This window comes from Pristiophorus japonicus, chromosome 1, assembly GCF_044704955.1.
Source record: "Pristiophorus japonicus isolate sPriJap1 chromosome 1, sPriJap1.hap1, whole genome shotgun sequence".
Classification (NCBI taxonomy): domain Eukaryota; kingdom Metazoa; phylum Chordata; class Chondrichthyes; family Pristiophoridae; genus Pristiophorus; species Pristiophorus japonicus.
The window spans coordinates 52734713-52747234 of NC_091977.1; the positions used below are offsets into that span (position 1 = coordinate 52734713).

The 12522-nt window shown below is 45.4% G+C and overlaps 1 protein-coding gene across 1 annotated transcript in view; it reads left to right on the forward strand.

Annotated features, from left to right (window-relative positions):
• Positions 1-699: 699 nt before the first annotated feature.
• Positions 700-12522, forward strand: part of lhfpl2b (LHFPL tetraspan subfamily member 2b) — a 75503-nt gene continuing 63680 nt past the window's right edge. Inside the window, exon 1 of the mRNA XM_070879770.1 lies at positions 700-755. The gene's annotated coding sequence lies outside the window, so the exon portion shown is untranslated. The remainder of the gene's footprint in view (positions 756-12522) is intronic.

A 12522-nucleotide genomic window follows, 5' to 3' on the forward strand; every position in this document is an offset into this window, starting at 1 on the left:
TGTATAAAATTACAGTGCATGGGATACACATCAAACTTTAAAAAATTAAAATCAAACTAATTATATGTTCATGCTCAGCTCCCATTGCTTGAAATGTGGGAATCATGCTGTGAAGAATAGACCCGTGACAAATTAAGACATCTCAATTGTGTTGCGTAAGGTTTGATGAAACAGCATGATTTATATTACGTTGACTCAAGTGTTTCTTTAATTGGGAATGTGGTTGACGCACGAATGTTGCAGCTACATTTTGTATGTCTGATGCAAACAATTGAGCAGCCAGTCAGGGTCCTGTTCGGTAGTTAAGAACAACCAGTGAATATCAGCAGAGGCTTGAGCTGAAACTACCAGACTGCTTGGTTATGCAGAATCTTCTTTGCCGGGCATCATTTTGTGCTGAAGGAAAGTAAGTTACTGGAATGGGAGTAACACTGAACCAGTTCAGGCAGATCAGAGGCAACCAATATCCCAAAGGAATCTTTGAAATTTTCAAAGTGAATGCACAGATCTCATAAGCAAAAATAAAGCTTTGCTGGAAACACTCAGCAGGTCAGGCAGCATCTGCAGAGAGAGAAACAGTGTTAAAATTTCGGGTCGATGACCTTTCATCAGAATAAAGATCTGATATTGTGTGTGTGTATGCGTTTATTTCTTAAATAGGTTGAGGCGGTGACTGGATCTGTGGACTCTGATGGCAACTGACAGCCCAGCGGTACAGTGCACTGCAATAGCCTGTACAGTGTTGAGTTCCTGAGGTATGGTTATTTGGTTTCCATTTAAGTATTAAAATAAAAATTATGTTAAATTAAGCTACTTCTCTGAGTATTTGAAATAGGCAAACAGCTAAACAAATGAATTTATTTACCATTAGCAAGAAATGAAGATATTTGACCATGTTCCAGATGTTTTGTTGGGGTAACTCAGGTACATAAAGATCCCAAACTGGTCCAGTACAGCTCACTTTAATGATTCTAAATTATCCTGAAGCAAATTGTATGGTTCTTGTGAAAATGCCAATACCAATGAGAAAGCAGCAATTCCACACTTCTGCGCCTCTTTCTGTATTGTTTGAAACAGGAAGTGTAGATACGGGTACTGTAGTAGATGTAATATATTTGGATTTTCAAAAGGCATTCGATAAGGTACCGCATAGTAGACTCATGAATACGGTCAGAGCATGTGGAGTCAGGGGACATGCAGCAGAATGGATAGCAAGCTGGCTACAAAACAGAGAGCAGGGTTTAAAGGTATTTACACAGATTGGCGGGAAGTGGTGTTCCACAATGCTCGGTGCTGGGACAACTGTTGTTCAAGATTTACATAAATGATTTGGACTCAGAAATCGGAAGTGCTGTTTCAAAATTTGAGAATAACACAAAATTGGCGGGGTATAGTTAATCCTGAGAAAGAATGCGACAAAATACAAAATATTTTATTAAACTTGCAGAATACGTATGTAATTGGCAAATGGATTTCAATATAGATTAGTGAATAAAGAATTCAGGAGAAATTTCTTTACCCAGAAAGTGGTGTGAATGTGTAACTTTCTACCACAAAATAGTTGAGACGAATAGCGTTGATGCATTTAAGGGGAAGCCAGGGAGAAAGGTATACAAAGTTATGCTGTTGGGGTTAAATGAAGGAAGTTGGGAGGAGGCTCGTGTGGAACGTAAACAGCCATGGACCAGTTGTGCTGAATTGCCTGTTTCTGTTATGTAAGTTCTATGTCATTCTATGAAAGTTGACATTTTGGTCTTTAATGATGGACCAACAAGCATGAGCCCTAAATTCAAAACAAACAAAATTCAGCACTTTGTGTCCCCACTGCTGATTTGATGCTAGCACTAGGTCCAAGTTGCCTGGAATGAAAATGATGAGTTTTGCATCTAAAGGGTAGGTTTGGTCAATCTCGGTCGCAAGAACAGAAATAAACCAGACATGAGAGGATCAGAACTAATTTCTCCCCCGACTGAGCTTCATTTCTTGGACTTTCATTCCACTTTTCTTCTCTCTCTTACATCCTCTTCTCCATTGCTTTCCAGAAGATTTCTCAGGCTTGGGTATTGTTACACGTGCAGTGAGAGTCATTCACCTGCTTGGTCAAGTGGCCATACTTAATGCGTGAGTCTGAACAAACAGTGAGAATGACTGTATGATTATGGGAGAGAGGAGTTGGCTTTACCACTGAGCCCTATTCTGTCTTCTCCAAATTCATGAGCTTTTCAGCAGCAGTTATTTAATTGTGATCAAGGGCAGGAACCCTGCCGGGGTACTGAGGTAAATTATAAAGCCCCAGCCATTGCTCTGGAATTGAAGCTGGAACCTGTGCGATGGTGGTAACCATGGAGATGTCTTTGGATTGGACCAGTTGCAAAGATTTGAGGGAAGGGTGAGGGGAAATGAGGGAAATATTTGAAGGAAAGAAAATTAGGGAATCTATTTTGGTGAGAATGTAGCAAGAGAAGTGAGCACCTGTCAGTAGAGGCATGAATTTATTTACATGCTTTGTGACTTCTGCACATCAAGGCATCTTGCAGTGGCATTTCATCTGCAGCCTCACTTTAATGAAAGGCTGTGTTTGTAAATGAATTAGACCCCTTTACTCTGCTTCAGCACTTGTATGGATGCTGTCCTTCCAGTTCACTGTGAGGCAGTCTGACTGTGCCTCAGTAGTTTTTTTTAAGGAAATGTCATTCTCATGCAGTGGGTTGGATTTTTCTGGCGGTGAATTGAAATGCCGTGCGTGAATAATGTAAAATGGCTCGTGCCTGATTTGACCTCATAGTTCTTAGAACTGACGTACACTGCAATAATCCTCAAAGATGTTTCATGACTTACTGGAGCCCATGGTGTCTGAAACATCGTGGTGCTTTGGGTGTTGCCAACACGCCAGGATTGTCCTGGAATCGCCAGGAATTAACGATTAATCTGCAGCACACTGCTGCAGGCAATCCAGGAGAAAAATCATCGTGGCATTGAAAGAATTGTGTCTTTTATTCATTTTCTTTGAATATTTTAATTTTATTAGTTATAAAAGTATTGTAGATGGGGAAAAATGGCTTTGACTGAGTGAGGTGGTTGGAGGCGGAAGGTCATGTCATGAAACCTCCAAGAATTTGTCCAATCAGGATTGGCAACCCTAGTTAGGGCAATATATTGTCAGATTCAGAGGCATGAAGCCTACTCTGCAACTGATGCACGAAGCACAGGGAAGTGTGGGTGGGCAGCGCCCACAGTATTGGGAGCCCCTGCATTAGCAAGGTTCATTTGCAATGTGGATGAGGCCTGTTCTCTGTAATGAGTCTGTGTTCCTGGGAAGCATGCCAGTTGCTCAGCCTTCATTGTAAGGGACAGCTGTGGGGAAATTTCCTGGGTGGCCTTGATCTTCCACTACAGTCTCCCACTTACCTGCGGCTGCATAGCTGGGACTCAAAAGGCCGAGTTTGCTCAGACTCTGCCCTCCTCCCCTCGAGTATGCTGTGCTGCCTTCAAGTCATTCACATACCACTGGTGCTGGCAATCCTGGTTCGCAACCTCAGTGCTCCCTCAGCGTGCCATGAACAATATGTGGGAGCAACATTCAAAGATTCTAAAAATACTCATTATTTTGCCACGTCGGTTTATTTGCATGTGGCTGTATGATGAGTAGCACTGTGCCATCGGCCCCAGTCAGTACTACTACTAACAGTTGTTGTCATAATTGCTGTTTTTCTGAGAGTTGCATTGGTTTACAATTGGATTGAATCGCTACACTTTGTTCACGTGGTATTTGAAAGGCGCAAGCATCAAGCCAGCAGGCTGGCTCAGTTGTATAGCACGTTTTGGGCAATATTCAGGTTTTTTTTAGTTCAGGGAGCTTATCAAAATAGTAGCTGAGAAATACAGATGAGCAAGGCTAAAAGTTTGATCCCAGGTTTATGCTCAATTGGCAGATCTTAACCATGCTGAAGTTAAGAGTTTTATTTGGCATTAACTATATCTGGAAACCACCAAGAATCTATCCTGGGCCTTCTATTTCTCATCGACTTGCTGTCCTTGGCAACATCATCCGAAAGCACATTGTCATGCTCCACATGTACGCTGAGGATACCCAGTTCTACCTCTCCACCAGCTCTCTCAACTCCTCCACTGCCTCTGATTTGTCACCCTGCTTATCTGACATCCAGTATTGGCCAGGCAAAAATTTCCTCCAATTAAATATTGGGACGATTGAAGCCACTGTCTTCGGTGCCCGTCACAAACTCCCTAGCAACCGACTCCATCCCTCTCTGTGGCCACTGTCTGAGGCTGAACCAGACCGTTCACAATCTTGGCGTCCTATTTGACCCTGAGCTAAGCTACTGACCCCATATCGTCTCCATCACCAAGACTGCCGACTTCCACGTCCGTAACATCACCCATGCCTCCTCTTATCTGCTGCTGAAATCCATATCTTTGTTAACTCTAGTCCCGACTATTCCAATGCTCTCCTGGGCATCCTCCCACCTTGCATCCTCCATAACCATGAGCTCATCCAAAACTCTGCTGCCTGTATGCTAACTTGCGTCACATTCCCATTCACCCATCATCCCTGTGCTAACTGACCTACATTGGCTTCCGGTCTGGCAACACTTCAATTTTAAAAGACTCACCTTTGTTTTAAAATACCTTCAGGGTCTCGCCCTTCCCTCCTCTAGCCCTACAACTGTCCAATTCTAGCCTCGTGCCTGATTTTTATCACTCCACCATTGGTGGCTGTGCCTTCAGCTGCCTGGGCCTTAAGTCTGGAACTCCCTCCCCAAACCTCTCCGCCTGTCAACCTCTCTCTTCTTCTTTAAGGTGCTCCTTAAAATCTGCCTTTTTGACCAAGCTTTTAATCATCTGTCTTAATATCTCCTATATGGCTTGGTGCCAAGATTTGTTTGATAACGCTCCTGTGACTTGGGAGGTTTTACTACTTTAAAGGTGTTATATAAATGCAAGTTGTTGTTGCTAATGCCCTTGGAATAGGGAAAAGAAAATAGGATCAATGCCTCTGTTCCTGATCGGTACCAAGATTCTGACAGGTTAGATGCAGGAAGAATGTTCCCGATGTTGGGGAAGTCCAGAACCAGGGGACACAGTCTAAGAATAAGGGGTAAGCCATTTAGGACAGAGATGAGGAGAAACTTCTTCACCCAGAGTTGTTAACCTGTGGAATTCCCTACCGCAGAGAGTTGTTGATGCCAGTTCATTGGATATATTCAAGAGGGAGTTAGATATGGCCCTTACAGCTAAAGGGATCGAGGGGTATGGAGAGAAAGCAGGAAAGGGGTACTGAGGTGAATGATCAGCCATGATCTTATTGAATGGTGGTGCAGGCTCGAAGGGCCGAATGGCCTACTCCTGCACCTATTTTCTATGTTTCTAAGTGACCTCTGCTGAAAGTGTGCTTGTGCTGAAACCGGGTGAGAACAGAATCTGTAGTGGCCCTGCTCCCTATGCCATGGACAAGTAGCCTGCTGACACTCACTAGCAAGGCTGACATTTAAAGATTGGTCCCTTAGGCATGCTCCCTGAGAGAGTCGGACATCCTTGAAATTAGATTGCAGCAAACAAATCAATGCTTTCAACTGAAGAGGAGAGAAAATTTGAAAATAAAAATGACTGCTTGTCTACAAGGCCTCAAAATATCCAACGAGTGAGTCACTAATTGATGGGACATGTTTCGGTGAGGCTTCCCCAGTGGCTTTGAAATATAAAGATATGGGCCGTGGAATTCCAAGGGCCAGAGCGGACACATGCTCTGCCAACTAAAGAGCTAGAATCTGGACATGAAGCCAGTTCCACCAGCATGTGCACAAATTAATCTTCCCAACAGTGGCATTGAGCGCTCTTAGAAGAAGGTTTAAAAAAAAAAATGCTGCCCTCTGTCTCTTCATCCTTTGTTGGCCTCCAATCTGCTGTTGGAGCAGGCTCCACACATGTGCATTATGGGTTATCTATCCCGAGTATTTAAATGCCTGTACCCCACAAATTTAGGACAGGGTCTGTCATATTGCAAGGCCTGACAGGAGTTCCGCTCCATCATAATTTGACTGGCGAAGCCAGACGCCAGAAACTTCCAATTCACAGTTTTTTTTTTATTCATTCATGAGATCTGGGCATCACTGACAAGGCCAGCATTTATGGCTCTTGAGAAGGTGGTGGTCAGCCACCTTATTAAACCGCTGCAGTCCGTGCAGTGAAGGTACTCCCACAGTGCTGTTACGGAGGGAGTTCCAGCGAAGATGAATGAACAACAGCAATTTGTATTAATATAGCACCTTTAACATAGTGAAACATCCCAAGGCGCTTCACAGGAGCAATATGAGATTTAAAAATTTGACAGCGAGCCACATGAGAAATTAGGGCTGGTGACCAAAAGCTTAGTCAAAGAGGTAGGTTTCAAAGAACGTCTTGAAGGAGGAAAGAGAGGTAGAGAGGTGGAGAGGTATAAGCAGGGAATTCCAGAGCCTAGGGCCTAGGCAACAGAAGGCACGGCCACCGGTGATATACTTCCAAGTCAGGATGGTGTGTAAGTTGGAGGGGAATGTAGAGGTGGTGGTATTCCCATGCGCCTGCTGCCCTTGTCCTTCTAGGGTGGTAGAGGTTGTGGTTTGGGAGATGCTGCCGAAGAAGCCTTGGCGAGTCTCAGAGCCATAAAAACTGGAAAGGCCCCAGACTCGATCCCCACCCTATTCTGAGGTAGTTGATTTCAGCCAGGGCAGTGGCAGCAGAACTACATTTAGCTTCAGTGCCTCTGGGTCAGGGAGGGAAATATAGCCAGTGTTCCTGTTCCTGTGGATGTTGGATGAAAACAAGCTCAGGTTGTGGTATCTTTCATGGTCAAGTAGTCCATCAGCATTCACTGTCGAGGATTTCGGGCGAATAATGGCCAATTGGGGAACTGTATCCCAGCAAGAAGTTAAAGCCTGCAGAGGAGGATGGGGTGGGGGGGAGAAGTCTTTCCTGGTAGACATTCTAGCTCCATGTAGTCACCTGAATGTCGCAAATGTAACTTACTGCGAGCACTCAAACTTGTAAACAGGGCACATGGTCCTCCACCACTTGAGTTTCCGAGTTGTCCAGTCAATCTTCCTCTCTGTCACCTGGTCATTAAAAGAAAAAACACTTTGATAACAAAAAACTTAATTGGCATCTGCATATGTTTAAGCCATTCAGTGAGTTAATATTGTATGTGCTGTAGGGTATTATGGAAAGTTTGAGAATCGATTTCCTCTTGCTGTGTTTAATAGCACATCCTGTATTTTTCAAGTGCTGACCACTCACATATGTTTCCACACGCTTGTGAGTGCCAAGAATTGTGTTTTACAGTGGCTCGTGCCCACAGTCTGTCGTGCTACATCTCGAAGCTCATGAGAAGAGAATTTTCCCCTGTCATGTTCTCGTTGAAAAACACTCAGTCATTAAAGCGATTTATTGTTTTACTCTTCGTGCTTTGTCTTTAGACACATGATTAACTGCAAGAGTATTAGCTTATATTCAATGACTCTGATATAGAGTAATGTGAGAAGTTGGGAAGATTCCAGAAGCTATAATTAACATCATATAGTAGCTTTTTAAGCAAGGAAATAATCCCATTGCTATATATGTGTTGGGCACATCGTTAATACAGTAACGGTATTGTTGAATCCTGTTATGGTGGTTTTATAATGAGATCCTCTGTCTCTCTGTCTGTCTTGCACTGATATACCCAGCCTAAATTTTCATTTGTTCCCTCTCACTTAATAAAAAATATATATCTTTGCCATTGTCTGGAATGCACTACCTGAAAAGGTGGTGGAAGCAGATTCAATAGTAACTTTCAAAAGGAATTGGATATATACTTGAAACGGAAAAATTTGGAGGCTATAGGGAACTAATAGTGGGACTAATTGGATCGCTCTTTCAAAAAGCCAGCACAGGCCGATGGGCCAAATGGCCTCCTTCTGCTCGTAAGATTCTTTGATCTCAGCCACCTTAATTAGGTTCAGTATCCTTGGGCTGGGTAGGCAAAATTCAGCAAGAGGATCTTGCTGCTTAACACGAGCCACTGAGCCCAGCTGGAAACATGCTTGTGTGGACTGGCCTTGGCTGTGTGCTGCATGACCCTCACTCTCCAGGGGAATGGCTGCTGCCCTCTCTGACATTAAAAGATTTGTACGGCACTGGGCAGCTTGAAGAAAGTAAAAGAGGAAAAACTGAAACATAAACTGCAGGGCTGAGCATTTCCATGGGCTTCTCCCGATCCCCTACCGTATCTTCAGTGGAGATGGTGGAAATCCTGGATAATCGGCATAAGCGTCCACTTTTTAGTCCGTGCTTGTGCATCACACTTCAGATACCGGGTCTGAGGTGGTTGGCTGAATTATGGGTGCAATAACCTAAGTTAAAGAAGGAAAAGGGTAAAAAGAAATAAAACAGACTGACTTGGCAATCCTTCATAATCATAAATTGGCAGTAGCCAGAAGAATAAGGACATGGAAGTGTGAGGAACTCGTCAGAAATCACCTATTTTTTGGTTTTCCCACTTGAGTGGTTGAAGTACTCATTTCAGATGATAAACATTGAATAACTCACGTGAGAAACAACATGATAATTGGTGGACATTAAGTACTGAATATCAAAGATATGGCAAGAGTAACAGGGAACTGGCTAGCAGTGTGAGTGCAAACCCATCTGAATGAACGACACTTGAGGTGGCAGAGTTATTCCAAATATATCTTGAGGTTTACAGTCAACCATGAATGACTGAATGCAGCAGGGTCCAGGAAAAGACTGAATGCAGAAACAAGCACTGATGGGAATGAGGCACAGAGTTAGGGAAGCTGTACCCAGTTGGATAAACGCTGGACTCTAGAGGGACCATGGAGTTGCCCATGAGCTAAATTATGATTTTGGGTAGAGTGAGTTGAACAGCATCTCTGTTCCTACTCTGGTGTCAGCCGTGGCTCAGTGGGTAGTACTCTCGCCTCCAAATCAGAGGGTCGTGGGTTCCAGTCCCACTCCAGAGACTTGAGCACAAATCAGAGGGTCGTGGGTTCCAGTCCCACTCCAGAGACTTGAGCACAAATAAATCTAGGCTGACACTCCAGTGCAGTGCTGAGGGAGTGCTGCACTGTCGGAGATGCCGACTTTCGGATGAGACTTTAAACGGAGGTCCCATCTGCCCTCTCAGGTAAAAGATCCCATGGCACTATTTCGAAGAAGAGGAACGGAGTTATCCCCGGTGTCCTGGCCAATATTTATCCCTCAGTCAACATCACTAAAACAGATTATCTGTTCATTATCACATTGCTGTTTGTGGGAGCTTGCTGGGCGCAATTAGCTGCGAACCTGTTCAACCTTCGTCGAACCAGATCCAAGACCATCCCATCCTCTGTCATCGAACTACAGTACGCTTGCGTCTGTGCACATTCAGAGGCTGAACTCCCAAATCATCGTCAACACCTTCACCGAGGTGTACAAAAGCATGGGCCTTACACTAAACATCTGTAAGACAAAGATCCTCCACCAACCTGACCCCACCACACAGCACTGCCCCCCAGTCATCAAGATCCACGGCGTGGCCCTGGACAATTTGGACCACTTTCCATAACTCGGGGCCTTATATAAGCAAGGACAGGTGTCAACGACGAGGTTCAACACTGCCTCCAGTGCGCCAGCACAGCTTTCGGCTGGCTGAGGAAAGGTGTGTTTGAAGACCAGGCCCTCAAATCTGGCACCAAGCTCAAGGTCTACAGGGCTGTAGTGATACCTGCCGTCCTGTAAGACTCCGAGACGTGGACTATATACAGTAGACACCTTAAATCGCTGGAGAAATACCACCAGCGATGCCTCCGCAAGATCCTGGAAATCCCCTGGGAGGACAGACGCACCAATGTCAGTGTTCTCGATCAGGCCAACATCCCCAGCATCGAAGCACTGTCCACACTCGACCAGCTTCGTTTGTCGGGCCACATTGTTCGCATACCCGACACAAGACTCCCAAAGCAAGCGCTCTACTCGGAACTCCTACTCGGCAAGTGAGCCCAAGGTGGGCAGAGGAAACGTTTCAAGGACACCCTCAAATCCTCCTCGATAAAGTGCAGCATCCCCATCAACACCTGGGAATCCCTGGCCAAATCCGGGAGGGCGCTGAGCACCTCGAGTCTCGTCGCCGAGAGCATGCAGAAAACAAGAGCAGGCAGCGGAAGGAGCGTGCGACAAACCAGACTCCCCACCCACCCTTTCCTTCAATGACTGTCTGTCCCACCTGTGACAGAGACTGTAATTGCCGTATTGGATTGTACAGTCACCTGAGAACTCACTTTTGGAGTGGAAGCAAGTCTTCCTCGATTTCGAGGGACTGCCTATGATAATGATGATGATTCTTACATTATAGCAGTGACTACACTCCAAAAAGTACTCGATTGGCTTGAGATGTCCGGTGGTCATGAAAGGTGCTATGTAAATGGAAGTCTTTTTTGCATTATGCTTAGGTGGCCAGAAGCTGAGGGGAGGTTTAACTGTTGCCTCTGCCCCCACTTTCCCTCCAGTGGGATGTACTTTGAGGTGAGGAGGTGCTGCATTGATGCTTCAATGTGTTGTGCCACGAAGTGATAAGATGACAATTTATGCCTAACACCGCACTGGGGGAGATTCACAATTTACACCGTGCTCCATTTGAAGAACACAATACCGGCCCTTCCCTGGTTGGGAGCTGTGAGTCCTTTCGGCATAGAACTTGCTAGGCAGCCTTATATGCTGCCTTTTCAGTTGAGGCTAGGCTGCATGACAAGAAGCGGAGCGGAGAAAATTGAAATAGCTTGGAATATCTCATCAAGAAATTCTTTGTGGCAATTGTGAGAAACTTAGTGGAGTGTGAAGCAGACAACTACAGAAATGGCCCAGGTTTTAGAAAATATGGCAGAAGATTCCCCTTATTCACTGTTTCTGGCAAGGTCTCAAATGTGTTCTTTACCATTGGCTTCACAAAGAGTGAATGAGGGAAATCGTCCAGTATCGTGCCAGCCACAATATCCTACAGCACTTGATCGTCCATTTCCCGTGCCTCTGTGGGAAAACACCTGAACAAAATCTCAATCTGAGAATTTTTTTTATAGAGTTTACTTCAAAAGACCTGTGAAGAGGCACACTCCACATCGAGGAGCTGAAATCGCCTTCAGTGAGAAATTGGGGAGGGCACTTTGAATTAACCGGAAATTTACCGTCTGGCTTGGAGGGAAGAGCCGGGAAAATCGTCTCTTTCACTCTGGCACTGCCTCCCAGTGCTTTGGCCGCTGTTAGAGGCGGGATCGGGTCCGGAATGGTGTCCATCACCTCGACTCGGATGTGTCGCAACGTCCGTCCCCTTCACTTAAAGGGGAGGGACGCTGTGAGGCCTAGTGAGGCCCTCCATGGAACCCAAGAGGGGGTGCCGGACAGCCGCCATTCTCGGGCCAACTCAGGAATCGGCCGACAAGTAGGAAAATGCAGGCTGCGACGGTGCGCCTTCCCCTTTTAAGGGACAGGTTCATATCGCTGTTTCTGGGGGTAGTGTGCATCCTCAGATAATATGGCACAACAATAATATTATCGGTCAGTCATGGGAGCATTAACCAGCGAGCAGAAACCACCAGCCCAGATGCCACACGCATCATGTCATTTAATGTTCCATTCATGGTTCTGCTATGACTTGCACTGCATAGAAACGTTTAAAATTCTGACGGGTTTAGACAGGGTAGATGCAGGAAGAATGTTCCCAATGTTGGGGAAGTCCAGAACCAGGGGTCACAGTCTGAGGATAAGGGGTAAGCCATTTAGGACCGAGATGAGGAGAAACTTCTTCACCCAGAGAGTGGTGAACCTGTGGAATTCTCTACCACAGAAAGTAGTTGAGGCCAATTCACTAAATATATTCAAAAGGGAGTTAGATGAAGTCCTTACTACTCGGGGGATCAAGGGTTATGGCGAGAAAGCAGGAAGGGGGTACTGAAGTTTCATGTTCAGCCATGAACTCATTGAATGGCGGTGCAGGCTAGAAGGGCTGAATGGCCTGCTCCTGCACCTATTTTCTATGTTTCTATGTTTCTATTAACATAAATTGAGGAATACATAGAAACTGTCACGAAGAAACGGTTTACACTCTTGTGAACCCACATGTCCACACCCCACCTTTCCAGGTTAATTTTGACGGCAATTATTGCCATTGTTTCCTCTTCACGTGCTGTTCAATGTTGAATGATGGCACGTCATTCTCCAGCAGCCTGACATTGTGTGCTTTGCCCTTTAACTCCATGCAGCCATTTAAAAACACAAGTAGCGCCCTTGCTCCTTCCCCTTCGGAATTTTCCACCCCGTCCCCATTCCCCCCCCCCCCCCCCCCCAGGATTAATTTGGAGTGCTGGTGGCAGGACTCGTGCCCTCGTCATAGAGTCATAAAATAATACAGCACAGAAGGAGGCCTTATGGTCCACCGTATCTGCACCGGCTCCTTGTAAGAGGTTTCCAATTAGTCCCACTCCCCTGCCTTTTTCCCAT